Genomic DNA, 25688 nt, shown 5'->3' on the forward strand with positions numbered 1-25688 from the left:
AGATAGGAAGAGGGGAGGAGATATGAGGAGAGGAGTTATGAGGCTGTGAGGGGGAGATATGAGATGAGGAGATATGAGGAGGGGAGGGGGAGAGATGAGAAGAAGATATGAGGAGTGGAAGGGTAGTATGAGGAGGAGGTATGAGGAGGGATGGGGGAGATATTAGGATATATGAGGCGAGGAGGGGGAGATATGAGGGGGAGGTATGAGAAGAGATGGGGCTGTGTGTGTAGTTAAGTGACTGTGTGTGTGTGTGTGTGTGTGTGTGTCACTGTGTGTGTCACTGTGTGTGCATGTATATTGGGGAGGGAGGTTGAGTGTGGGTGTAAAATAGAGGAAGGGAAGGGTGACTGGGGAGTGTGAGGTGGGGTGAGAGTGAGGAGGTGTATGAGAAGGGTGGGGGTTCTCGCAAGGCCGCTGAAATGTGGGTGGGGGACCCCGGTGGAAACGTTGGTCCTGCACCCCGGGAAAGCTGTCTGCGGCCCTGCATGGCAGTGATGTCATTGACTGCCACAAGGAGAACAAGAGACCCTACATACAAGGTCAGGAATGTCACATTTTTAAAATGTCTTAATTTTAATTAATGCTTACATTTTTATAATTTAATTTTAATTTGTCAATTATTTATTTAATTTGTTAATTATTTTAATTACACATACACACATACAGCGAGGGACCACCCCCTCCGAACAGGGCATTCTTGGCCAATAATGCCCTGGCTGTAAGAGTTGAAGGGCCCAAGCAAAGCCCCCACCTCTATAAACACACACAATGCAGGCCCCACCTCTATACACACAAACACACTGTGTTTGTGTGTATAGAGGTGGGCCCTGCAGTGTGTGTTTGTGTGTATAGAGGTGGGCCCTGCAGTGTGTGTTTGTGTGTATAGAGGTGGGCCCTGCACACTGCAGCCCCCACCGCTATACACACCAACACACACTGCTGCCCCCACCTCTATATACACACACACACTCTGCATGGCCCACATCTTTATACAGAAACACACACTGCAGCCCCCACCTCTATATATATATATACACACACACACACACACACACACACACACACACACACACACACACACACACACACACACACACACACACACACACACACACACACACACACACACACACACACACACACACACACACACACACACACTTCATCCCTCCATTTGCTCACCCTCCTCCCCATATCCCTCCATTCTCTTTCCCCCCATAGCATGGGGAGAGAGGAGTGAGAGAGAGAGGAGTGACAGAGAGGGGGGAGAGAGGAGTGTGAGAGTGAGGGGGGATAGGGACACTGGAAGAGGTGAGATTGTGAGAGCGCCCCCATGAGGATTGAGGGGGCCTGTTTGAGGCCTGTGGAGGGGGCCTGCCGAGCTGACTGCTGATAGGTGGCCATGGAGGTGCCTGTCGGAAACTTCCCTTCTACCAGTCTGCAGCATGCTGCCTGGACAGGCATCTCAACGGACACCTTCCAACAGGCCACCTCTGCGGATCAGGACAGATTAGTTTTGCTGGCAGGGGTCTGGCATCTTTCCCATTACTCATTGGGCCCAGGACAAGAGGCCCTGCACACAGGACACACACAGGCAGCATACACACATCTCTATCCCCCCATGCTCTGTGTCTCTCCCCCCATGCTCTGTGTCTCTCCCCCCAAGCTTTCTCTCTGTCCCCCATGCTGTTCTCTGTCCCCCATGCTGTTCTCTCTCCCCCCATGCTGTGTGTCTCTCCCCCCAAGCTTTCTCTCTGTCCCCCATGCTGTTCTCTCTCTCTCTCCCCCCATGCTGTGTGCTCTCCCCCCATGCTGTGTGTCTCTCCCCCCATGCTGTTCTCTCTCTCTCTCCCCATGCTGTCTCTATTTCACTCCTTGCCTAGTATATAGTATAACGTTTAGTGTGTGGCATAATAACCTATATAGTTCTGCTACATGGTATATTAGGTCAGTAGGAGAGGGTTAAAATGAAACTAATAAAACTTTAATTCGTCCAATTATTAAACACTCAAAATGTTAAAACATGGATAGTCCTCTTAATGGAGTCAGAGGAACGCATAATCAGTACAAGTAACTATTCACAATTTATTAATGTGTATATGGTCCTCAAAGAGCTGCAGATATTACATGATCTTAGTATCATACATAACAGTAGCAGTAACTGTATGAAATAATAACCATCTGATAAGTATATCATACTGTATGTGGAAGTGCAGCTAAAGACAAACAGGGACAACACGGTGGGGTAATAATATGATACTGATAGCAAAAATAGAGTATGTCCAGACATAGGCACTAGTATACAGTATCAAGAGCCCCCCCGTGAAGAGTAATGGTCCGGAAAGAATCATACAGTATGTTGTTATCCCTCCCTGGAGTCTGTATCAGCTGGATATGACAGTGAATGGGAAATTCCTAGCACTGCTAGTTTTACGTAGCGCTTTACAGAGACATTTTGCAGGCACAAGTCCCTGCCCCGTGGAGCTTACAATCTATGTTTTTGGTGCCTGAGGCACAGGGAGATAATGTGACTTGCCTAAGGTCACAAGGAGCTGACACTGGAAATTGAACCAGGCGCCTCTGCTTCAAACTCTCATTGCCAGTCAGTATCTTTACTCACTGAGCCACTCCCTCTCCCATGTCTCTTATCACATCCCAGTATATGGAGATCTCCCATTATCACAAGCTGGAAACGTCTGACAGAGCTCAGGCTGAGCCCAGAATGGGACAGACATTTGCATTCTAATTTTTAAAAAATACATGTTTACCTGACTTCCATGGTTACAGCTAAACTGCTTGGTACCAGAGTTCTATGCCACCACTCTCTGCCATAACCATTGTGGATCTGTCAGGTAAGGTTTCTTCTGAGACGTAGCAGAGATTTCAGACACTTCACCGCTCATTTGGATCATATTTATAACCAGGAGGTTTATTTTTTATCTTCAGGACAAATTCACAACTTTTTGTCCCATTGGGAGAGGATTACAGCAGCCTCCCTGTGGAGGGCAATGGCCCATTCATTGGGTCTCCTCTGAGATTTTTTGGTCTAACATAAAAACTATTTTCTGCCACTTAATTGATATCAAATCTGTGGCTTTTTAGAAGTACAGTATCACTTTTCCATCTTTTTTGTGTTGTTGTTCAATAGATTATATTTATAAATATAATAGATTATATTTATTAGAATAATAGATTATATGTATTAGTATAAGAGATTATATTTATTAGAATAATAGATTATATTTACTAGTATAATAGATTATATTTATTAGTATTTAAGCACTACCTCACTGATCTCCCTTCCCCACCATCCAGATTGAGTTTTTACTGTCAGACAACAAATTTCCCAACAAGATGGAGACACGCAAGGTAAGATCTGATAAAAGGACAACCTTAGAATGCATCAAAACAAAGTCTGATGTCGCATGTAACAGAATTAAATAGGGATGAGATCGGACTACCTGGGGGTCCCTGTGTGTTGAGAGGCTCCTAAAAAGAGCCAAAGCGTTGATCAGTTCTATTCAATAGTATTGTAATTTTTTGGATTTTACAAAGCCCTGGTGTGCCTGCTTTTTCTCTATATATCTATATATACATAAACACACAAGTATGTGTGTGTGTGTATATATATTTATATTATTGGCACACTGTTTCGGTTTTATATACACACACACACACACACACACAGATTCCTGCTCCTAAAATACAAATGCACAATCAGTAATATTCTCACACAATCACACTAAAATAGCACTAACAGATTGATACACTTGTACAAACACAGCCACAATACGGCAGCTTAGCACAGACACACACTGTGATATAAGACAAAATCCATTTCTCATTATGATTTACAAACACACACACACAGTGACTATCAGACAGTAACACACACTCTGATACACACACACACTAATGATTACATACACACACAGTAATGATCAGACAGTAACACACACTCACTCCAATACACACACACTAATGGTTAATTACACACGCACACACAGTAACTATCAGACAGTATCACGCACGCACTCACTCCGACACACACACACTAATGGTTACACACACACAGTAACTATCAGACAGTAACATACACACTAATGGTTGAGCCGTGGGAGGGGGGTATTTGGGAGTACTGGGCCTGGGGAGGAGGGTGTTAGGGGGTATTGGGCCTGGGGAGGAGGGTGTTAGGGGGTATTGGGCCTGGGGGTGGGAGTATTAGGGGGTACTGGGGATGAGGGAATAGGGGGAGCCGGTCCTCAGGGGAGAGAAGATGAGGACCCCCAAGCTGTAGATGTAAGGAGTCAGAGGAAGAGGTGCAGAGCTTTCTCATCTTATAGCCGAGTGTAACTGTGTGTGACAGGGAGAGAGGATTATCATAGGGACACATCAGCTAATGTCCATCTGCAGCATCATTTTCCAAACTCTTCAGCGGGAACAGGACAGAAAAACGAGGGATCCGCTAATAACGGACAATACAATGACGTACAATGCACACAGTTTATCAATTGTTTTTCAAATGGTATAAATGGTTCTGTGATTTAACCCCTTCAGTGCCAGAGAGGCAAGCAATGGCTTTGCTGTGCGTGTTATATGGCTCGGCGATGCGTTTCCTGCCCCAAGTGGCACAGGAGCTCTTGCGATACAGAGTATCACTGCCGCTGGTTACAAACACTTTGTATATCTTGCAGGAAGTGGAGTACACGGAGGTGGAGGCGGTCATTCCCTCACCATCCGGATCCCGCCGCAGTACCCCAGGAGCCAAGTCATCTATGGAAGAGGAGGTGTTGGAGCAGCGGATGTGTGAGGAATGGGTGGTTGAGGGGGAGGTGTGTGAGAAGAGGGAGGTGAGTGAGGTGAGTGAGGCGAGGGAGGTGAGTGAGGCGAGGGAGGTGAGTGAGGGGAGTGAGGCGAGTGAGGCGAGGGAGGGGGAGGAGGAGGACGATGACTGGTTGAAAGTGGTGTATGTGTGTGAGGAGTGGAAGGAGTGTGGTGAGGTATGTGGAAAAATGCGCGAGGAGAAGGTATGGGAGAAAAAGGTACGTGGGGAGGGGGGGAAGAAGGTGGTACGTGGGGAGGGGGGGAAGAAGGTGGTACGTGGGGAGGGGGAGAAGAAGGTGGTACGGGGGGAGTGGGAGAAGAAGGTGGTACGGGGGGAGGGGGAGAAGAAGGTGGTACGTGGGGAGGGGAGGGGGAAGGTGGTACTTGGGGAGGGGGGGAAGAAGGTGGTACGTGGGGAGGGGGAGAAGAAGGTGGTACGTGGGGAGGGGGAGAAGAAGGTGGTACGTGGGGAGGGGGAGAAGAAGGTGGTACGTGGGGAGGGGGAGAAGAAGGTGGTACGTGGGGAGGGGGAGAAGAAGGTGGTACGTGGGGAGGGGGAGAAGAAGGTGGTACGTGGGGAGGGGGAGAAGAAGGTGGTACGTGGGGAGGTGGAGAAGAAGGTGGTACGTGGAGAGGGGGAGAAGAAGGTGGTACGTGGGGAGGGGGAGAAGAAGGTGGTACGTGGGGAGGGGGAGAAGAAGGTGGTACGTGGGGAGGGGGAGAAGAAGGTGGTACGTGGGGAGGGGGAGAAGAAGGTGGTACGTGGGGAGGGGGAGAAGAAGGTGGTACGTGGGGAGGGGGAGAAGAAGGTGGTACGTGGGGAGGGGGAGAAGAAGGTGGTACGTGAGGAGGGGGAGAAGAAGGTGGTACGTGGGGAGGGGGAGAAGAAGGTGGTACGTGGGGAGGGGGAGAAGAAGGTGGTATGTGGGGAGGGGGAGAAGAAGGTGGTACGTGGGGAGGGGGAGAAGGTGGTCTGTTGGGAGGGGGAGAAGAAAGTCTGTGGGGAGGGGGAGAAGAAGGTCTGTGGGGAGGGGGAGAAGAAAGTCTGTGGGGAGGGGGAGAAGAAGGTCTGTGGGGAGGGGGAGAAGAAGGTGGTACGTGAGGAGGGGGAGAAGAAGGTGGTATGTGGGGAGGGGGAGAAGAAGGTGGTACGTGGGGAGGGGGAGAAGAAGGTGGTACGTGGGGAGGGGGAGAAGAAGGTGGTACGTGGGGAGGGGGAGAAGAAGGTGGTACGTGGGGAGGGGGAGAAGAAGGTGGTACGTGGGGAGGGGGAGAAGAAGGTGGTACGTGGGGAGGGGGAGAAGAAGGTGGTACGTGGGGAGGTGGAGAAGAAGGTGGTACGTGGGGAGGTGGAGAAGAAGGTGGTACGTGGAGAGGGGGAGAAGAAGGTGGTACGTGGGGAGGGGGAGAAGAAGGTGGTACGTGGGGAGGGGGAGAAGAAGGTGGTACGTGGGGAGGGGGAGAAGAAGGTGGTACGTGGGGAGGGGGAGAAGAAGGTGGTACGTGGGGAGGGGGAGAAGAAGGTGGTACGTGGGGAGGGGGAGAAGAAGGTGGTACGTGGGGAGGGGGAGAAGAAGGTGGTACGTGAGGAGGGGGAGAAGAAGGTGGTACGTGGGGAGGGGGAGAAGAAGGTGGTACGTGGGGAGGGGGAGAAGAAGGTGGTACGTGGGGAGGGGGAGAAGAAGGTGGTATGTGGGGAGGGGGAGAAGAAGGTGGTACGTGGGGAGGGGGAGAAGGTGGTCTGTTGGGAGGGGGAGAAGAAAGTCTCTGGGGAGGGGGAGAAGAAGGTCTGTGGGGAGGGGGAGAAGAAAGTCTGTGGGGAGGGGGAGAAGAAGGTCTGTGGGGAGGGGGAGAAGAAGGTCTGTGGGGAGGGGGAGACGTTGGAGAAGGATTTGTATGAGAAGGAGGATGAGGTGTGTGAGGAGGAGAGGGATGCAGCAAAGTGCTGCTGCTGCTTCTCATGGCTGGGGAGAAGACCCCAGCCACGTACAGCAGAGGGGCCACCTAACAGAAACATTCTGGGTGCCCTGAGGAGATGGGTGAGGCGTTGGAGAGGGAGAGAGTAGCAGGCAGGCCTTTTTTTGCTTGCCTCCCTCTCCCCCATCCGCTCTCCTCTCAGTCCTGCATTCCTCCTCACTCTCCTACCAGCTACAGCGGTTCCAATCTATCGCCCCCACCGGCATCCTCTGTGTGTGTGTGTGTGTGTGTGTGTGTGTGTATATGTGTATATATATGTGATCGGCCTCCTCCTTGTGTGTGTGTATATGTGTATATATATGTGTGATTGGCCTCCTCCTCCACTGCCCCCCCCTCCGCTTCCAATGCCCCCTCTCCGCATCCACTGCCCCCTCTCCGCATCCACTGCCCCCTCTCCGCATCCACTGCCCCCCCCTCCGCATCCACTGCCACCCCTCCGCTCACCCCCTTCGCATCCGCTGCCCCCCTCCTTATCCATTGCCCCCCCCACATCCACTGCCCCACCTCCGCATCCACTGCCCCCCCTCTGCATGCACTGCCCCCTTCCTATCCACTGCCCCCCTCTCCTATCCACTGTCCCCCCCTCCGCATCCACTGCCCCCCCTCCGCATCCACTGCCCCCCTCCGCATCCACTGCCCATTCTGCATGCACTGCCCCTCTCTGCATGCACTGCCCCCTTCCGCATCCACTGCCCCGCCCCGCATCCACTGCCCCACCCCGCATCCACTGCCCCGCCCCCTACTTCTCCACCCCCTACTTCTCCGCCCCCTACTGCCCCCCCTCTACTGCCCCCCCCTCTACTACCCCCCCTCCGCATCCACTGCCCCCCTCTGCATCCACTGCCCCCATCCGCATCCACTGCCCCCCTCCGCTGTCCCCTCTCCGCATCCGCTGCCCCCCTCCTTATCCATTGCCCCCCTCCTTATCCATTGCCCCCCCGCATCCACTGCCCCGCATCCACTGCCCCCCCTCTACTGCCCCCTCCACATCCACTCCCCCCATCCGCTTCCACTGCCCCCCTCTTCCATCCACTGCCCCCCCTCCGCATTCACTGCCCCTCTCCGCATCCACTTCCCCCCCTCCGCATCCACTTCCCCCCCCTCCGCTTCCACTGCCGCCCCCCCTCCGCTGCCCCCCCTCTGCATTCGCTGCCCCCCTCCTTATCTATTGCCCCCCTCCTTATACATTGCCCCCCGCATCCACTGCCCCCCCTCCGCATCCACTGCCCCCCCTCCGCATCCACTGCATTCCCTCCGCATCCACTGCCCCCCCTCCGCATCCACTGCCCTCCCCTCCGCATCCACTGCCCTCCCCTCCGCATCCACTGCCCCCCATCCGCATCCACTGCCCCCCTCCACATCCACTGCCCCCCCGCATCCACTAACCCCCCCCGCATCCACTACCCCCCCTCCGAATCCACTGCCCCCCCTCCGCATCCACTGCCCCCTCTCCGCATCCACTGCCCCCCCTCCGCATCCACTGCCCCCCCTCCTCATCCACTGCCCCCCCTCCGCATCCACTGCCCCCCCTCCGCATCCACTGCCCCCTCTCCGCATCCACAGACCCCCCTCCGCATCCACTGCCCCTCCTCCGCATCCGCTGCCCCCCTCCTTATCCATTGCCCCCCCCGCATCCACTGCCCCCCTCCTTATCCATTGCCCCCCCGCATCCACTGCCCCCCCTCCGCATCCACTGCCCCCCCTCCGCATCCACTAACCCCTCTCCGCATCCACTGCCCCCTCTCCGCATCCACTGCCCCCCCTCCGCATCCACTGCCCCCCCTCCGCATCCACTGCCCCCCCTCCGCATCCACTGCCCCCCCTCCGCATCCACTGCCCCCTCTCCGCATCCACTGCCCCCTCTCCGCATCCACTGCCCCCTCTCCGCATCCACTGCCCGCCTTCCGCATCCACAGACCCCCCTCCGCATCCACTGCCACCCCTCCTCTGACCCCCTCCACATCAGCTGCCCCCCTCCTTATCCATTGCCCCCCCGCATCCACTGCCCCACCTCCGCATCCACTGCCCCCCCTCTGCATGCACTGCCCCCCTCCTATCCACTGCCCCCCTCTCCTATCCACTGCACCCCATCCGCATCCACTGTCCCCCCCCCTCCGCATCCACTGCCCATTCTGCATGCACTGCCCCCCTCTGCATGCACTGCCCCCCTCCGCATCCACTGCCCCGCCCCGCATCCACTGCCCCGCCCCCAACTTCTCCGCCCCCTACTTCTCTGCCCCCTACTGCCCCCCCTCTACTGCCCCCCCCTCTACTGCCCCCCCCCTCTACTACCCCCCCTCCGCATACACTGCCCCCATCCGCATCCACTGCCCCCCTCCGCTGTCCCCTCTCCGCATCCGCTGCCCCCCTCCTTATCCATTGCCCCCCTCCTTATCCATTGCCCCCCCGCATCCACTGCCCCGCATCCACTGCCCCCCCTCTACTGCCCCCCCCTCCACATCCACTCCCCCCCATCCGCTTCCACTGCCCCCCTCTTCCATCCACTGCCCCCCCTCCGCATTCACTGCCCCTCTCCGCAGCCACTGCCCCCCCTCCGCATCCACTTCCCCCCCTCCGCATCCACTTCCCCCCCCTCCGCTTCCACTGCCGCCCCCTCCGCATCCGCTGCCCCCCCTCCGCTGCCCCCCCTCCGCATCCGCTGCCCCCCTCCTTATCCATTGCCCCCCTCCTTATACATTGCCCCCCGCATCCACTGCCCCACCTCCGCATCCACTGCCCCCCCTCCGAATCCACTGCCCCCCCTCCGCATCCACTGCCCCCACTCCGCATCCACTGCCCCCCCTCCGCATCCACTGCCCCCCCTCCGCATCCACTGCCCCCCCTCCGCATCCACTGCCCCCCCTCCGCATCCACTGCCCCCCCTCCGCATCCACTGCCCCCTCCGCATCCACAGACCCCCCTCCTTATCCATTGCCCCCCCCGCATCCACTGCCCCCCTCCGCATCCATTGCCCCCCCGCATCCACTGCCCCGTCTCCGCATCCACTGCCCCGTCTCCGCATCCACTGCCCCGTCTCCGCATCCACTGCCCCCTCTCCGCAGCCACTGCCCCCTCTCCGCAGCCACTGCCCCCCCTCCGCATCCACTTCCCCCCCTCCGCATCCACTTCCCCCCCTCCGCTTCCACTGCCGCCCCCTCCGCATCCACTGCCCCCCCTCCGCTGCCCCCCCTCCGCATCCGCTGCCCCCCTCCTTATCCATTGCCCCCCTCCTTATACATTGCCCCCCGCATCCACTGCCCCACCTCCGCATCCACTGCCCCCCCTCCGCATCCACTGCCCCCCCTCCTTATCCATTGCCCCCCCGCATCCACTGCCCCCCCTCCGCATCCACTGCCCCCTCTCCGCATCCACTGCCCCCTCTCCGCATCCACTGCCCCCCCTCCGCATCCACTGCCCCCCCTCCGCATCCACTGCCCTCCCCTCCGCATCCACTGCCCCCCCTCCGCATCCACTGCCCTCCCCTCCGCATCCACTGCCCTCCCCTCCGCATCCACTGCCCCCCCTCCGCATCCACTGCCCCCTCCACATCCACTAACCCCCCCCATCCACTAACCCCCCCCGCATCCACTAACCCCCCCCGCATCCACTGCCCCCCCCTCCGCATCCACTGCCCCCCTCCGCATCCACTGCCCCCCCTCCGCATCCACTGCCCCCCTCCGCATCCACTGCCCCCCCTCCGCATCCACTGCCCCCCCTCCGCATCCACTGCCCCCCCTCCGCATCCACTGCCCCCCTCCGCATCCGCTGCCCCCCTCCTTATACATTGCCCCCCCCGCATCCACTGCCCCACCTCCGCATCCACTGCCCCCCCTCTGCATGCACTGCCCCCCCCTCCTATCCACTGCCCCCCTCCTATACACTGCACCCCATCCGCATCCACTGTCCCCCCCTCCGCATGCACTGCCCCCCCTCTGCATGCACTGCCCCCCTCTGCATGCACTGCCCCCCCTCCGCATCCACTGCCCCGCCCCCTACTTCTCCGCCCCCTACTGCCCCCCTCTACTGCCCCCCCCTCTACTACCCTCCCCTCCGCATCCACTGCCCCCCTCTGCATCCACTGCCCCCATCCGCATCCACTGCCCCCCTCCGCTGCCCCCCTCCTTATCCATTGCCCCCCTCCTTATCCATTGCCCCCCCGCATCCACTGCCCCGCATCCACTGCCCCCCCTCCACATCCACTCCCCCCCATCCGCTTCCACTGCCCCCTCTTCCATCCACTGCCCCCCCTCCGCATTCACTGCCCCCCTCCGCAGCCACTGCCCCCCCTCCGCATCCACTTCCCCCCCTCCGCATCCACTGCCGCCCCCTCCGCTTCCACTGCCGCCCCCTCTGCATCCGCTGCCCCCCCTCCGCATCCGCTGCCCCCCTCCTTATCCATTGCCCCCCTCCTTATACATTGCCCCCCGCATCCACTGCCCCACCTCCGCATCCACTGCCCCCCCTCCGCATCCACTGCCCCCCCTCCGCATCCACTGCCCTCCTCTCCGCATCCACTGCCCCCCTCTCCGCATCCACTGCCCCCCATCCGCATCCACTGCCCCCCTCTCCGCATCCACTGCTCCCCCTCCGCATCCACTGCCCCCCGCATCCACTAACCCCCCCCGCATCCACTAACCCCCCTCCGCATCCACTGCCCCCCCTCCGCATCCACAGACCCCCCTCCGCTGACCCCCTCCTATCCACTGCCCCCCCTCCTATCCACTGCCCCTCCGCATCCACTGCCCCCCCCCTCCGCATCCACTGCCCCCCCCTCCGCATCCACTGCCCCCCCTCTGCATGCACTGCCCCCTCTGCATGCACTGCCCCCCTCCGCATCCACTGCCCCGCCCCCTACTACTGCCCCCCCTCTACTGCCCCCCCTCTACTGCCCCCCTCTACTGCCCCCCCTCTACTACCCCCCTCCGCATCCACTGCCCCCCTCTGCATCCACTGCCCCCATCCGCATCCACTGCCCCCCCTCCGCTGTCCCCTCTCCGCATCTGCTGCCCCCCTCCTTATCCATTGCCCCCCTCCTTATCCATTGCCCCCCCGCATCCACTGCCCCGCATCCACTGCCCCCCCTCTACTGCCCCCCTCCACATCCACTCCCCCCCATCCGCTTCCACTGCCCCCCTCTTCCATCCACTGCCCCCCCTCGCATTCACTGCCCCCCTCCGCAGCCACTGCCCCCCTCTGCATCCACTGCCCCCATCCGCATCCACTGCCCCCCCTCCGCTGTCCCCTCTCCGCATCTGCTGCCCCCCTCCTTATCCATTGCCCCCCTCCTTATCCATTGCCCCCCCGCATCCACTGCCCCGCATCCACTGCCCCCCCTCTACTGCCCCCCCTCCACATCCACTCCCCCCCATCCGCTTCCACTGCCCCCCTCTTCCATCCACTGCCCCCCCTCGCATTCACTGCCCCCCTCCGCAGCCACTGCCCCCCCTCCGCATATACTGCCCCCCCTCCGCATACACTTCCCCCCCCTCCGCTTCCACTGCCGCCCCCTCCGCATCCACTGCCCCCCCTCCGCTGCCCCCCCTCCGCATCCGCTGCCCCCTCCTTATACATTGCCCCCCGCATCCACTGCCCCCCCTCCGCATCCACTGCCCCCCCTCCGCATCCACTGCCGTCCCTCCTGACACCATCTCCAAGGTAAGTCTGAATTTTATATGTATTGGGCTGACGGGTGTATTTTGAATATGTATTGGGGAGGTAAGGGTTCTTTTAAAATGTATTGGGGTCTTTTTAAAATGTATTGGGGCCAGTCACCCACACAGCAACCCACCTATCCAGCCAGCCACCCAGTCAGTCAGTGACCCACCCACTCAGTCAGTCACTGCCACGGGAGACCAATGCTTTTAACCCCTTAATTACATAGATTATGTGGTAAATTGGTGCATCACAGAGTAAGCTCACAGCGAGCAGCTTTCAGCTTTCTTCATTCTTTGTAAGATTATGATATGTCTTATGATGTGTTTTAAAATAATGATTAACATAATTTTTCACCATATTCATAAATACCTGTACAGAGGGATTCTTAACTGGTGGTATGAACTTAGAGTTCAACTTACAAATCACTCTTGTAGTGTCAGGTACCTGTACATCAGTTAGTGGCTGCTGCTGCTGCTGCTGCTGCTGCTGCTGCTGCTGCTGCTGCTGCTGCTGCTGCTGCTGCTGCTGCTGCTGCTGCTGCTGCTGCTGCTGCTGCCCATCCGCTCTGTTGAGAAAAAAGGATTTAAGGTTTAGTTTCCGTTCCAATTTAAATAACTCAACTTCTACCTCAAACCTCTTAGGGACGGTGGTAGGAACAAACGATGGGCCTTTAGCCAAAACACGTCATTCCATTTCTGAAATGGAATAGTCAGATAGGTTAATTACTATGTTATCAGTATTCATCGTGGGTGCGGCCTCAGCACCGGTGGTGTTCTTGGGATTACGTCCCCCCCTCCTGGTTTTTTGTCTCGCTTTTGTTGTTTTTGATCTTTGCCCCTTCCTAAAAAAGCCTTTTGTCCTGCAGTTTGGGGATTAACCCCATCCGTGGAGGTGCTTGCTTCTGAATCGCTCGTCTGTGCTTCCTCTCTCCTCTGATTAGATTTCCCTTTATTGGTGAATCTTGGGCGTCTGTCCTGTTTCGTCCAGTTATAAACTGAATTTTCTTTATAGTCTGATACAACTTTTTAAAATTTCTGCTTCTTAAAGTGGCTTTTCTTTCTCTCCTCCCTTATGTACCACTACATGCTTGCTGCCCACCTAAAGGGCATGGCTATGCAGCAAGACATCGTGGGACAGACGGATCGTATGGAGAACACGCCTCTGCAGGATGACGTCAGTAGCCAGAGGAGGGATGCCGGATATGCGCTCGCGCATGCGCCTGGATGGGATGCCGAGATCTCCAGTTTGAGGAACAGCTACTGAAGCCAGGACCTATCGGAGGGCAGGACTTCCCCCGGAAATGACGTCACGGACATGCGCGCGCATGCGCAGTACAACCAGCCATCAGTGAGGAAAACCGGACAATTTCGAAATGACTGCACCTGGGGTATGGGCTATAAGTAGTGGACTGTTAGTAATTCAGCGTTCGGCGTGGTGACGTCATCAGGGAGGGACTATTGGGAGCCGGGTATCGTTGGTACATTGTATTTCCTGTCTCTGCTACAGACTTATTTTATTAGCTATTTGCTTTGTCTCTGCTGTTGGCTTCCACACTGTGGGCTCTGTTTATGGCAATTGCAGTCTCAGTGCTACTATTATTAGGTATGCTAGACGGTTCAATGCTATGCACTGGATATATTGATTCATTAATACTGTTAATAGTGGCTTTCACACGGTGTGTTCTATACATGGCAAACTGCAGTCTCAGTGCTAATATTTATGTATGAAGGCTTAGTGTTGTGCACTGGATACATTGATCTACCAGCATTATATGATGCAGATAGCTGCACTGAAGACATTGATTCACTAGCATTGTCAGATCCAGACCGCATGTCCATACACCACAGTCATATTTATGTGCTGTTTTCATTTCTCTCAGCAAAGTGTTTAGCCACAGTTGATTTTGGTGACAACTATATTCTGCATTAGCTATATTTTATTGATCCATATGCTGTGCATGTTATCGTCATCTTGCGTAGAATCAATCCACGTACCACCAACCTGCGATTGTGTTGTACCTACAGTGTTAATATTATGTTTTCATTTATTTAGAACAGTAGTATATTAATCCAGGCATATCACTGTTTGGTGCTACATTTTACAATTACAGGTTGGCTTGATCGGTATGCTACGCTTGATGCCGCACAGCATATGTATGTCAAAATAGGTATTACAGTCCAAGTAGTGGTGGTCATTCAGAGATTCTATGTCCTAAAGTAATAGGTAACTCCAGGTGTTAATTAGCCTATTTTGCCTTGAACAAATTGAGGAAAATTTCATGTGTGCTATACACCTTGAGTCCAACCCTACCTTCCCAGCACCCTTCCTTTATAAGTACCTTGTGTGTATATACTGTAATAATTACTTTTTATGTAGATTTTATTTTAGCTAGATACTTATTAAATGTTAAGTTTTAACCGCCCAGGAGTGCATTTGACAAATGAGCTACTAGTTGGATAGCCGAGGTACTAATATGCTTCTGCTCTCCAATTTTCTGTCAATCTACTATTATTAGCTCATCAGCTGCACACAACGTCACACTAGGCGTTTATGGGCACACCCATTTAAACATTACACAATTACTCTAGTGAGCTGTATATCCAGTTTGTGGTTTTGAATTTTCTTTATAGGGGCCTATGCAGAGAGCAGCAAATTTTAAAAATGGCGAATTTAGTAAAAAGTAGCTTTTTTGGAGAGTTTTATTCTCCATATGCAGAAAAGTGCGAATTCTGCTATGTTTAACATGGATGCGTGTGGCGAGTTTAAATTGGCGAGATGCGCGCTTCAGAAACGTGTAAAAACAAATTTGCGCCTTTTTTTTCCCATTGCAATGGCCGCGAGCGGCAGCTTCTTGCCAATTTTTTCTGGCGAGGCAAAAAGGAGACAATCGCGCCATTTTATTGGCGCGAACAGCCGCTAGATGCCGTTCGCGGCTCTCTGCATTAGGATATTTTTAAAACTGGCGAGATTGAGGTTCTCGCCAGCCGCGAGGCGAGTTTTACAAATAGAAAAGAAAAATTGGCGCGTTTTTCGGAACTCGCCATTTTCTGCTGTTTTCTGCGCGATTTTCTCCAAAAAATGGCGAATTTCGAAATAGCGCTGCTCTCTGCATAGGCCCCATAGTCTGATACAACTTTTTTAAATTTCTGCTTCTTAAAGTGGCTTTTCTTTCTCTCCCCCCTTATGTACCACTACATGCTTGCTGCCCACCTAAAGGGCATGGCTATGCAGCAAGACATCGTGGGACAGACGGATCGTATGGAGAACACGCCTCTGCAGGATGACGTCAGTAGCCAGAGGAGGGATGTCGGATATGCGCTCGCGCATGCGCCTGGATGGGATGCCGAGATCTCCAGTTTGAGGAACAGCTACTGAAGACAGGACCTATCGGAGGGCAGGACTTCCCCCGGAAATGACGTCGCGGACATGTATTACCACATTGGAGGGGGGGAGATAGGGGATCAGAATTGCTCAAAAGGGAGACATTCTGGATCCATCGCCTTAACACACTTACCCCTAGAGGCCTAAATGCAGAAATAGACCTTGCACCTTTTGTGATATGAAAATGTGGCTGTATCTAATGATGTTCCTTTCTGTTTTTTCCTGTTTTCCTTTCGTCCCAGCAACTTGTGTGTTTTTTTAAATACATCCGTATAACTTTATCCGTATAGTTATATCTCCCAATAGATAATGTCACCATGTTTTGAATTAGTTTGATATTTCTATTTAATCTCAATGAATATTATGTGATATTTCCATTCAATCTTATTGTAGACTATTTGTTATGATTATTATGTACCAAGAATGTCCAGTAATGTTTGATGTCTATGTAAATGAAACGTCATTTTCTCCTAATAATTTATTATAACATTTATACACACACACATTTAAGCACTTATATAAATATCATTATACATTTTTTTGCACACATATAAATACACATTTGAGGGATTAAAGACAATTTTTTGTCTTGTCCTACCTGCAATACTTGGAAATATTTCCACTCTTCTCATATGAAAAAATCTTACATTTGTTGTAAATGAAAATTATATGGAAATCTCTTTTCATGACCAATTAAGATGATATACAATGGAAAAAAAAGAGAAAAAAGCGCAAGGCCCATAGGGTAGTATAGTCAAGTTTATGAGTTATCAAATACGGTTAAAAACACCTACAACAGTGTAGTTGGTACAGGCATATCGGTACTGGTATACAGACCGCAGGAACAGAGATGCTTTATTCGTCTGCTTGTCTGGGGTCTACGAGTCCTGGCCCTTCTCCTCCTCACGATCGGCGAACTTCACTTCCGTGTCAGCTGACGCTTGACGTCGGCGCGGGTCATCGATCAGTGGGAGAACTACGGGTGGATCTCAGCTCCCTCCTCAAACATGGCGGTTCAGGCACTCTGCAAACAGCAACCTGTACCTCTCAGCAACCTAGTGCCAGCTCCCAACCAGTACAGTACAGCAAAGCAACCAGAGCAATGTCAGCCCTACGCGTTTCGAGAACTATGTTCTCTTCGTCAGGGGCACTTTCATTGCTGGTTGCTTACAGAGGATATATATAGGGTGGTGCATTAATTAATTAAATAACACAATCAATAAATTTGATCAGTGCCATTTGGTGTATGCTTCCAGTAACCCCATACAAATAGATTTTGGATAAACTGGAGTTACTATTACTCGTATATTGATTAATTTATTACAATACTATATAATTAAAAATTAAATGATGGGGGGGATATTGATTAAAAATGGTTACCTAAAATTGCTATTTTTATTAGTCAATTATAAAACTTGGTGAAGGAAAAAAGGTTAAAAAAAACTCAGTGAATACTAAAAGCAAACACCATTACATCATTAAATAAGTTGCATTATACACATATAAAAACTTACATTAACTTTTGCTAAAATGTATCAATTTTTCACTTTGTCACATATTACTTAACTCACAGGAATGCCGCCACATCAATTTCTTCATTGAGCCCCATGGGGGACAGGGTATTGAGCTGATGTATCCAATACGTCTCTCTTTGTCTAAGTCTCAACACCCTGTCCCCTCCATGGTTAATAGGTCCTATGTGTTCTATGCCTGTGATTTTAAGTTTGGCAGGGTCTTTATTATGTTTAAAATAAAAATGTCTAGGAACACTGTGTGTCATCATCCCTTTAATAATGTTGTTCCTATGTTCCATGAAGCGATTTTTGAGACTCCTTTTGGTTCTACCTATGTACTGTAGGCCACACTCACATTCTAATAAATATACTATAAAACTTGTTTTACAATTTATTAAAGTTTTTATTGGATACATTTTCGATGAATGCTTGGATTTAAAAGAGATGGCCCCAGTATTAATGTGCTTGCAGGTGATACACCTACCACCGCAGCAATAATTGCCCACAATTTGAGATGATACCAAATTATTACCAAGAGGCTTGATTTTCCTTAATTTAGATGGTGCCAATATATTTTTAAAAGTCCGTGCTCGCCTATAGACTATTTTTGGTCGTTCTGATATGGATGGTGCTAAGAGAGGGTCACATTTTAAAATATCCCAATGTTTACTTAATATATTTTTAATCTGGACTGATGCACCATTAAATTGGGTAATAAATAGCACTTCTTGACTGTCTTTGTTAGTCTTTTTTACACTCTTTTGCAATGTGTTTGATCTTTCCATATTAAGTGCCCTCTCATACGCTTGTTGAATGTTATATTTATTGTGACCTTTATTTAGTAATTTAGTTCTTAATAATCCAGATTGTTTAATAAAATCTTCCCTTTTGTTACAATTGCGTCTGATTCTTAAAAACTGACTGTAGGCTATATTTGCAATCCATCCAGGATGGTGGTTGCTGGCAGCATCCAGAAATTTGTTACTATCCACCTTTTTATAATGTGTGGTACTGTAGTTATAATCTCATTGTCGGAATTACTAGTTAGCACCAAATCTAGAAACACTATATTAGTCGGACTGTGGTCATACGTGAATTTTAAATTAAAACAATTAGTATTAATATAACTTAAAAATCCTTCTAATTCTAATGGGCTGCCTCTCCAAATAATTAAAATATCATCTATAAAACGTTTGAATAAAACTAAATTTGCCAAATGGGGGTTGTTATTCCAAATACATAATTCCTCCCAGTAGCCCATCACAAGGTTCGCATAACTGGGAGCGAAGGATGTCCCCATGGCAGTTCCCTTAGTTTGAAGATAAAAAGAGTCACAAAATTTAAAATAATTCCTAGTCAATATAAATTGTATGCAGTCTAAAATAAATTCTCGCTGTGGGGCAGATATAGATGTATCCCTATTTAAAAAATGATCAATGGCTGACAATCCATCCTTATGTGATATGTTAGTGTATAAAGATTCCACATCACATGTGACCCAAATAAATCCTTGTTGCCATTGAATTACAGATATATGTATGTATTTGAAGTGATACATCTTTCAAGCTTCCCTTGATACCTGCAACTTCTGCCCTTTGAATCCTATCATAGCCATTTATAATTGCCCCTTTTTTCATTATAGATAAGCATATACTAACTAGTAATCAAATGTGTGTAGTTAAATGTCCGGCTATCCTGCTCATTAGGGATTACTGACATATATGTCTCCACCTGTTAAATAATTTAATAAGATCCTATTGAATTGCCCATTCCTCTTCTCTATATAATCTAATTACATCAAGTACATTTGTAAACTTCTAAATGACGGTTCATAACTTTCGTCCTATGTACAGTATGCTGCATTCCGTAAGCCATTAATGTTATTGCACGCTTTTTGGAGCCTGTTTGTATTTAATATATTGTCCACTGTTTGTTCACAATAAGTAGATTTAAACGCAATCAGAGCTGAGTACATCATCTTAGCAAATCGTTTAATTGCTTAATTGATATGTGAAGGGGTATATAGAGGATCCACCTATACCAGTACATACACTCCTGACGAAGCCGTATACAGTCTATTCAGCCTGGGCAAAACGCGTTGAGTGGTACCTTTCTGATCCTGAAGGCGATCCGTAGTTCACCAGCCCTGCAGCCGTGACGTCACACGCTCTGACGGGTGCAACAGAAAAAGCTCTGACAACAGACTGCGAGTGGGGGAAGCTTGGAGAATCCAGGGGAGGCGGTGAGCAGTGCGGTGACCCTTCGTTTTCACTTATTAGTGATAAATGCTTGTTTTTATCTTGCACATTGTAAGTGCGCATTTTATATTCTTTTTACATAAAGATTTTGTCTAACAGCCTGATCGCGCTATGTAGCATTTTCTCATCTCTCCTATATACCATCATACCGCTGAGTGTGCCTCTGAGGGGGGATCCTGACTGCATTCATTCCACACGGCTAGCAGCCCTAATTGCAAACTGCATTTTATTCATCTACATCTTGTGAGTAGGTTGGACATACGAGCCAAGACTATACTACATGCCACATTTTATTCTCCATACATCTGCACTTATATTGTGTGTTTTCTTTGTCTTCTTTCCCCTTATATGCTCCTCATGGATTGTTTGAACATTGGCTGGAAATAAACACATTGGAAAAAACTCATTGCAAGCTGCAAAACTTCCGGGCATTAGTAAATGAATAATGCATGGAATTTTAACCAATCAGAGAGCAGGGATTGCAATAATGCAGCTTTAGTCTGTAATTGTGTATAAACCGCTGTTCTGATGAGTGAGCGATCTCAAAAGACCTTTGGATGGATAGAAGTTTTTTTTATTAAAACAAAAAAAAACTTATAAAATGTTTAAAATATTCTTATTTATATTTTTGGTTATAGGGTGAGTTACTAAAGTCTTCTGGCTTGAGAACAGTAACAAAAGTCAAATAAAAAAATCACCATATTTATTAAGGAAAAGGAATCCTATCGCAAGCTACACAATTTGTCTAATTTATACTGTGCATCGGCTACAATGCTTTCATACAGGTTATCCCCAGATTTGCAGCTGTGAGAGTTTAGCAAATAACCGCATGCTGTCCTTAACCAAGATAGTGGGTATTTAAATCATGATAAGGGACATTTATGAAGCCATATATCAAAGTCGTCCAGCTGAAAAAAACAAGGCAAAACTGGAGAACTGTCACGCCTGTATGCCCACAGACCTGGCAAGACCCCAGTACTGAGGTGGGAACGGTGTTACACCACACACCCACAGCAGTGGGAGCAAGCCCGGAGTGTGGTACAGTATAGCGTTGCTGGGCCTGTTGAGAGAGTGGTTAAGGTACTTGCAACGTCTTGTAGGGTTAAGCTTAAGAATGGTTGTGTCCGTGTGCCAATGTTCAGGGGTCCAGAGAGTAGAGTAGTCAGGGTACAAAGCCAGGTCCAAGGATTCCAGAGGTCAGCAAGGTCGAGTTCGTAGCAAGGTTCAAGGGGTACAGAGAGCAGGGTAGTCCAGGACAAGCAGGGGTCAAAGCCAGGGAAATCCAAAGTAAACACAGGAGCAGGATACAGCAGGGACACAGAGGGAGCACAGCATAGGTCAGCACACACAGGGAAACAGGAACTATGCAGAGCGACGATAGAGAGGACAGACAGGGATTATAAAGGGAGACACAACAATAGGAGAGGGGAGGAGCAGAGAGAGAAGTGGGAGACAACAAGGATAGGTCAGGGAGAGAAGAGGAGGAGACAGAAGGGTAAGAGAGTGAGATCGCCTGCAAGGAATGGGGGGAGGAGTCAGGAGCGTGACAGGGCTTAGAGGAGCGTGTGCGCGTGCCCTCTGTAAGCCGAGAGTGCGCGCGCACAGGCTGCGTCACCAGCCGCGCTTAGCGCCATGCCGCGGGCATCCCAGTGAAGGGGAGCAGAGGACCGGACGGGACCGCCACCGGAGGTGAGGTACAGGCAGCGGGCACAGGGAGTGACTGGGAGCGGGGAGTGTTGCTGCAGGGGCTCAGGGACCGCGCGGGTGCGCGCGACCTGCGGGGCATGCGCTGAGGTAATGGGGCAGTGAGAGAGGTTGACGGAGCGGGACAGAAGTGGGTAAAAGCAGAGAGATTGGCCAGAGAGGGGACAGAGGGAGAGAAAGAAGGGGAAGGAATCCCCTGAACCGTCACAGTATCCCCCCCTTGAGGATCGATCTCCGAGCGATCCAACCAAGGTTTGAACGGAAACTTCTGATGGAATTGTCGGAGTAATCTTGGGGCATGAATATGACGTGCTGGTACCCATGAACGTTCTTCCGGACCATAGCCCTTCCAGTGGACCAGGAACTGGAGTTTGTTTTTTTACCAGCGGGAATCAATGAGGGATTGGACCTCGTACTCCTGTTGTCCCAGGGTGGAGACTGGATTGGGTTTCCGGGAGGGAACAGAAAAATGAGTACTTTGAATAAAAGGCTTAAGAAGGGAAGCGTGAAACACGGAAGGGATCCTCATGGTGGGAGGCAGGTCAAGACGGTAAGGTCCTGGGTTAATCTTTTCTAATATTTTGAATGGGCCCAGAAATCTCGGAGATCATTTGGGAGATGGCGTTTTAATAATATAATAATAATAATATATATATATATATATATATATATATATACATATGCACTTTTATGATTATATATATATATGAATTGGTGTTTGTTTAGGGTTTAGTTTTTAGTCAGTCACTGAGGGTTATTACTGTACAGAATGTGTTCTGCTTTATTTACTTTTTTTACTCATTAGTCACACATAATATATATGTTTCTTTTTTTTTTTTTTTGAAGGGGAAAAACAGCCCGGGATTTATTAAAGAAACGGAGCCAAGAAATGCCATTCCCAGCACTTGGGTTATTTGTGAGTGGTACAAACACGGCACATTTGTGTTGCCCTGATTTTTAGTGGAGAGACTGTCATACACAACCCTCCTTTATTACAGGACATGTACCTCAATATTAAAACAAAATCAATATACCACAGGGTTTTACTCATACATAGGAATCCAATGCGGGTTGCACGGGTATACTCGTCTCTGCGTGAGTTTGCTCGTCTATATTCGTATATAGTATAATATACTAATAGCATATAATAATAATAATAGAAACAGCAGGAAACAAATGAACGATAAGTCTCAGAAATAGTATCTCTGCAGCTTGTCCAGGGATATTTGTGGGAAGATGATTACTCGGCCAACTCATTCCACAATAGAAACACAAGCAAAGGAAAGAAGGGATCCCCCAACCCTCCTACAATATTATTCTTACAAGTCTCCTGCATACTAATTCGCCTCCTTATAATTGTATTTTACATACAAGAGCAGGAGTCCCCAAACCAACCCAATGAAAAGACACAAATCATCCTAACATCCATTGTATGAATTAAACTCCTTCAGACTTCAAACTCAGCCTCATTATATCTTCCTACAATTGTTTTTTAAGTAGTAATGTCTTTAGTGTATATTTTGATAGTCTTAAAACACATTAGGAAACGGCGTACAGAAATAAAAAAAAGAAAACAAAAAGATATCCAGTGTTAAAAATAAAAAAAAGTATGATGAAATTCACCTTTTGATTGGGTTTATAATATTGAATACCAAATACAGGGAGGGCTTTCTTTATATGAACAAGGAATCTTATTCCAGTCTGGCAGGAAAGTTTTGGGAACATACACATTTGCCTTTGCATATTTCCTACAGTGCAGGCTCATCTCTGCCTGATGAAGAATAAGTGGAACCCACTTTACACAGTGAGGTCTTTCGGGTACACGACTAAAACCCACATTTATACAGTAATACGCATGATGTCATACCAAAATAACAAAAGCCAACGATCTCTTGAACAAATCATGTAACTTGGTATCATCAAACCATTATTTGCCCTGCTAGACCGAAAAGAAATATACAGTCTTTACAGAAGTCTTTGTGTAAGTGAGGCGAAATGATTGCATTTTAGTAAAGCATAACAAGAAAGCCATTGTTTAAATTATTGTGAATAAGATTGTAGATTTTTTGTGATAAACATTTTTTTACAGTATTCTAATCAAATGTGTCACTTCAATACGCAGTTGAACAGCAGTAATATATGCATATAAATTTTTTATTGGCACCATTTAGTATTAACGTTTTGATCTTTGGAAATAAACAAATGTTAAACCTTATTAAAACGCATTCAATGCATGTGACCCTTTCAGAAAACATCAGACCATAGAGCAAGCGTTTATATTTTATTATCATGAAGGTTTTCAGGTAAGAAAATTAACAGATTTGACATGGAATGCAAAAATAACGATCTGCCTTTCAGAACAGGAAAACAAGAGGTTAAGCACAAGAAATGTCATTGCTTCAGGATCCTCTGATCCTCATCGCATTGCTGCACGTAATAGGGACACAAGGTCACATCTGAGTTGTCCTCTCTAGGCTTTTTGCGGCATCTTTAAGTTTCCCTACTAAATCCTGCATTTGTTCCATAGAACAATTAAAACTAATATCTGGGTTCTGGCTGGGATCGGAACTCTTTATTTGATATTCAAGACGCCAGGAAATATCAGTTACATGTGGAGGGCATCTACCTATGCTTTCAAGCAGGATTTCCAAAGAATCCTTGTTTTTCTGGTATTCTGTCCAGAATTGTTCTGTTCTTTCTTTGTCAAATTTACAGTCTTCAAGGAATGTGCTTAGGGTTGACCTGTCTGCATTGTGCTTCACTGCTTCCAGTATACACGTTGTGGCTGCAGCATGACAGTGTTTCATTTGCGCTGGATCAATATGCTGCAGCTCCACGTTATCTAAGGCTGCCTCTGCGGCCTGGCCCCCAGTCAAGCTCAGGAAAGCCGCCCGGATGAGAGCGGTGAAGGATTTGGGGCTAAACCGGGCGGGATCAGCTAAGCGGTGCAAACCCTTCTGCAAGTCCTCCGACAGCTCCATTGTGAGCAGCCATATGTTTCTTTTTTTATATATTTCTTTTTCATTGTTTATATATTCTCCATTTTTAACTCACAGGTTTTCGTTGTTTATTTTGTGTTTTCGTGTCATCTGTGTTCTGTTAGCATAGGTGTCATTTGGAATATGATTGAGCTGTTTTGTTTTTTTCATTCATTACATCTATGTATTTCCGGGCTTTGCTGCTTCTAAGGCAGAGGTGTTTTTTCCCTATGAGGCTTCCGTAGCTTGCTACGGGGACTCTACACCAGCTGACTTGATTGGCTGGTTTAGGCGCGAATTCAGCTCTTCATTGGAGCTGCTATTTAAAGGGACTATGGTTGGAACACAGGTTACTCTTTGATAAAGCGCCACTTAGGCATGAAACGCGTCAGAGGACCTTTTTTTGTAGCTGTTGCTATGATGCATCTTCAATAAAGCATTTTTATTTTTCTAACCAGCCTCCAGCCCTATTTTTCAGCAGTGCTACATCACTTTTTCTGTTGCTTCATTCATTTACCGGACGGATGCACGCCATTTTCAGGACCACCACAGACCGCAGCATCATTAGTTATTCATGCTTACTTTAACGAACTGATTCTCTTATGTTTATTGTGATCATAGTGGTATTTGCACGGCTCCAGCCTATGGACTGATGGACTACCACTCTCTAATGTGTGTGTGTAGGGCGAGTTCTTTTATTTATGAGCTCTCTCCTACAGTATGTAACACCTTTTGGCCCCCCTATCGCAGATGGGGACCATATGTAATAATACACGTGTATTACCGGTGTGGTGCGTTACCTGATAGGCTCACAGCAGGCCTGAACCTCCGCCACTGGGAGCCTGGGGTTACCTGGTTATTCGAACACAGCACCTCCACCTGTAAGGGTTCCCACCTGAGTGGGATGGTCCTCTTACAGGAACACAGTAATAGTAAGACACACACACAATATAGGTTAGCAACCGTTTTACTAAAACTAATAATAACTTTGGTACCCTGTACCACACAGCATAATGCATATAACCATATACATGGAACTTCACTTGGTGCATACATCAACATAGGTATTCCCTCCTCCAAAGTACATGGCTGCTGGGCACCAATTCCCTGATGTCCCTTATGTCCAAACCCACCCAATGTGTTGGAGATAGCGCTATCCCTTGAAGTGTTAGTGCACTACTAAAGGTACCTGCCTGGGGCTCCAGCCCACGGGGACCGCAGTATAGCTGGATTGGATCCGCCTGATCCGACGTGATGTCCTCCTACGTGTGGGGTGAATTCCGGCGTGGATAATATCACCATGCACCGTACCGTCTATACCTTGAGTGGATCCGTCTGCAGCCAGCAGGCCGCAGTCACTGCTTGGCGTGGCCTCCGTGAAGATAGCCTATATA

At 49.8% G+C, this 25688-nt stretch overlaps 1 long non-coding RNA gene and 1 pseudogene across 2 annotated transcripts; one reads left to right on the plus strand and one right to left on the minus strand.

The window, feature by feature from the left end:
* The first annotated feature begins 1395 nt into the window (after window positions 1-1395).
* LOC142485349 (uncharacterized) lies at window positions 1396-18213 on the plus strand. 2 transcript variants are annotated; one of them, XR_012798394.1, is made up of 5 exons: window positions 1396-2855; window positions 3319-3372; window positions 4698-4809; window positions 13564-13846; window positions 15676-18213. It is a non-coding gene; the product is annotated as an uncharacterized LOC142485349 (long non-coding RNA). The 2 variants fall into 2 exon arrangements; XR_012798393.1 differs by lacking the exons at window positions 1396-2855; window positions 3319-3372; window positions 4698-4809 and adding an exon at window positions 12386-12459.
* Window positions 18214-23584: 5371 nt separating this feature from the next.
* Window positions 23585-24301, minus strand: LOC142485350 (COMM domain-containing protein 3 pseudogene; annotated as a pseudogene).
* Window positions 24302-25688: the final 1387 nt, after the last annotated feature.

Source organism: Ascaphus truei, unplaced genomic scaffold (genome assembly GCF_040206685.1).
Source record: "Ascaphus truei isolate aAscTru1 unplaced genomic scaffold, aAscTru1.hap1 HAP1_SCAFFOLD_561, whole genome shotgun sequence".
Lineage (NCBI taxonomy): Eukaryota > Metazoa > Chordata > Amphibia > Anura > Ascaphidae > Ascaphus > Ascaphus truei.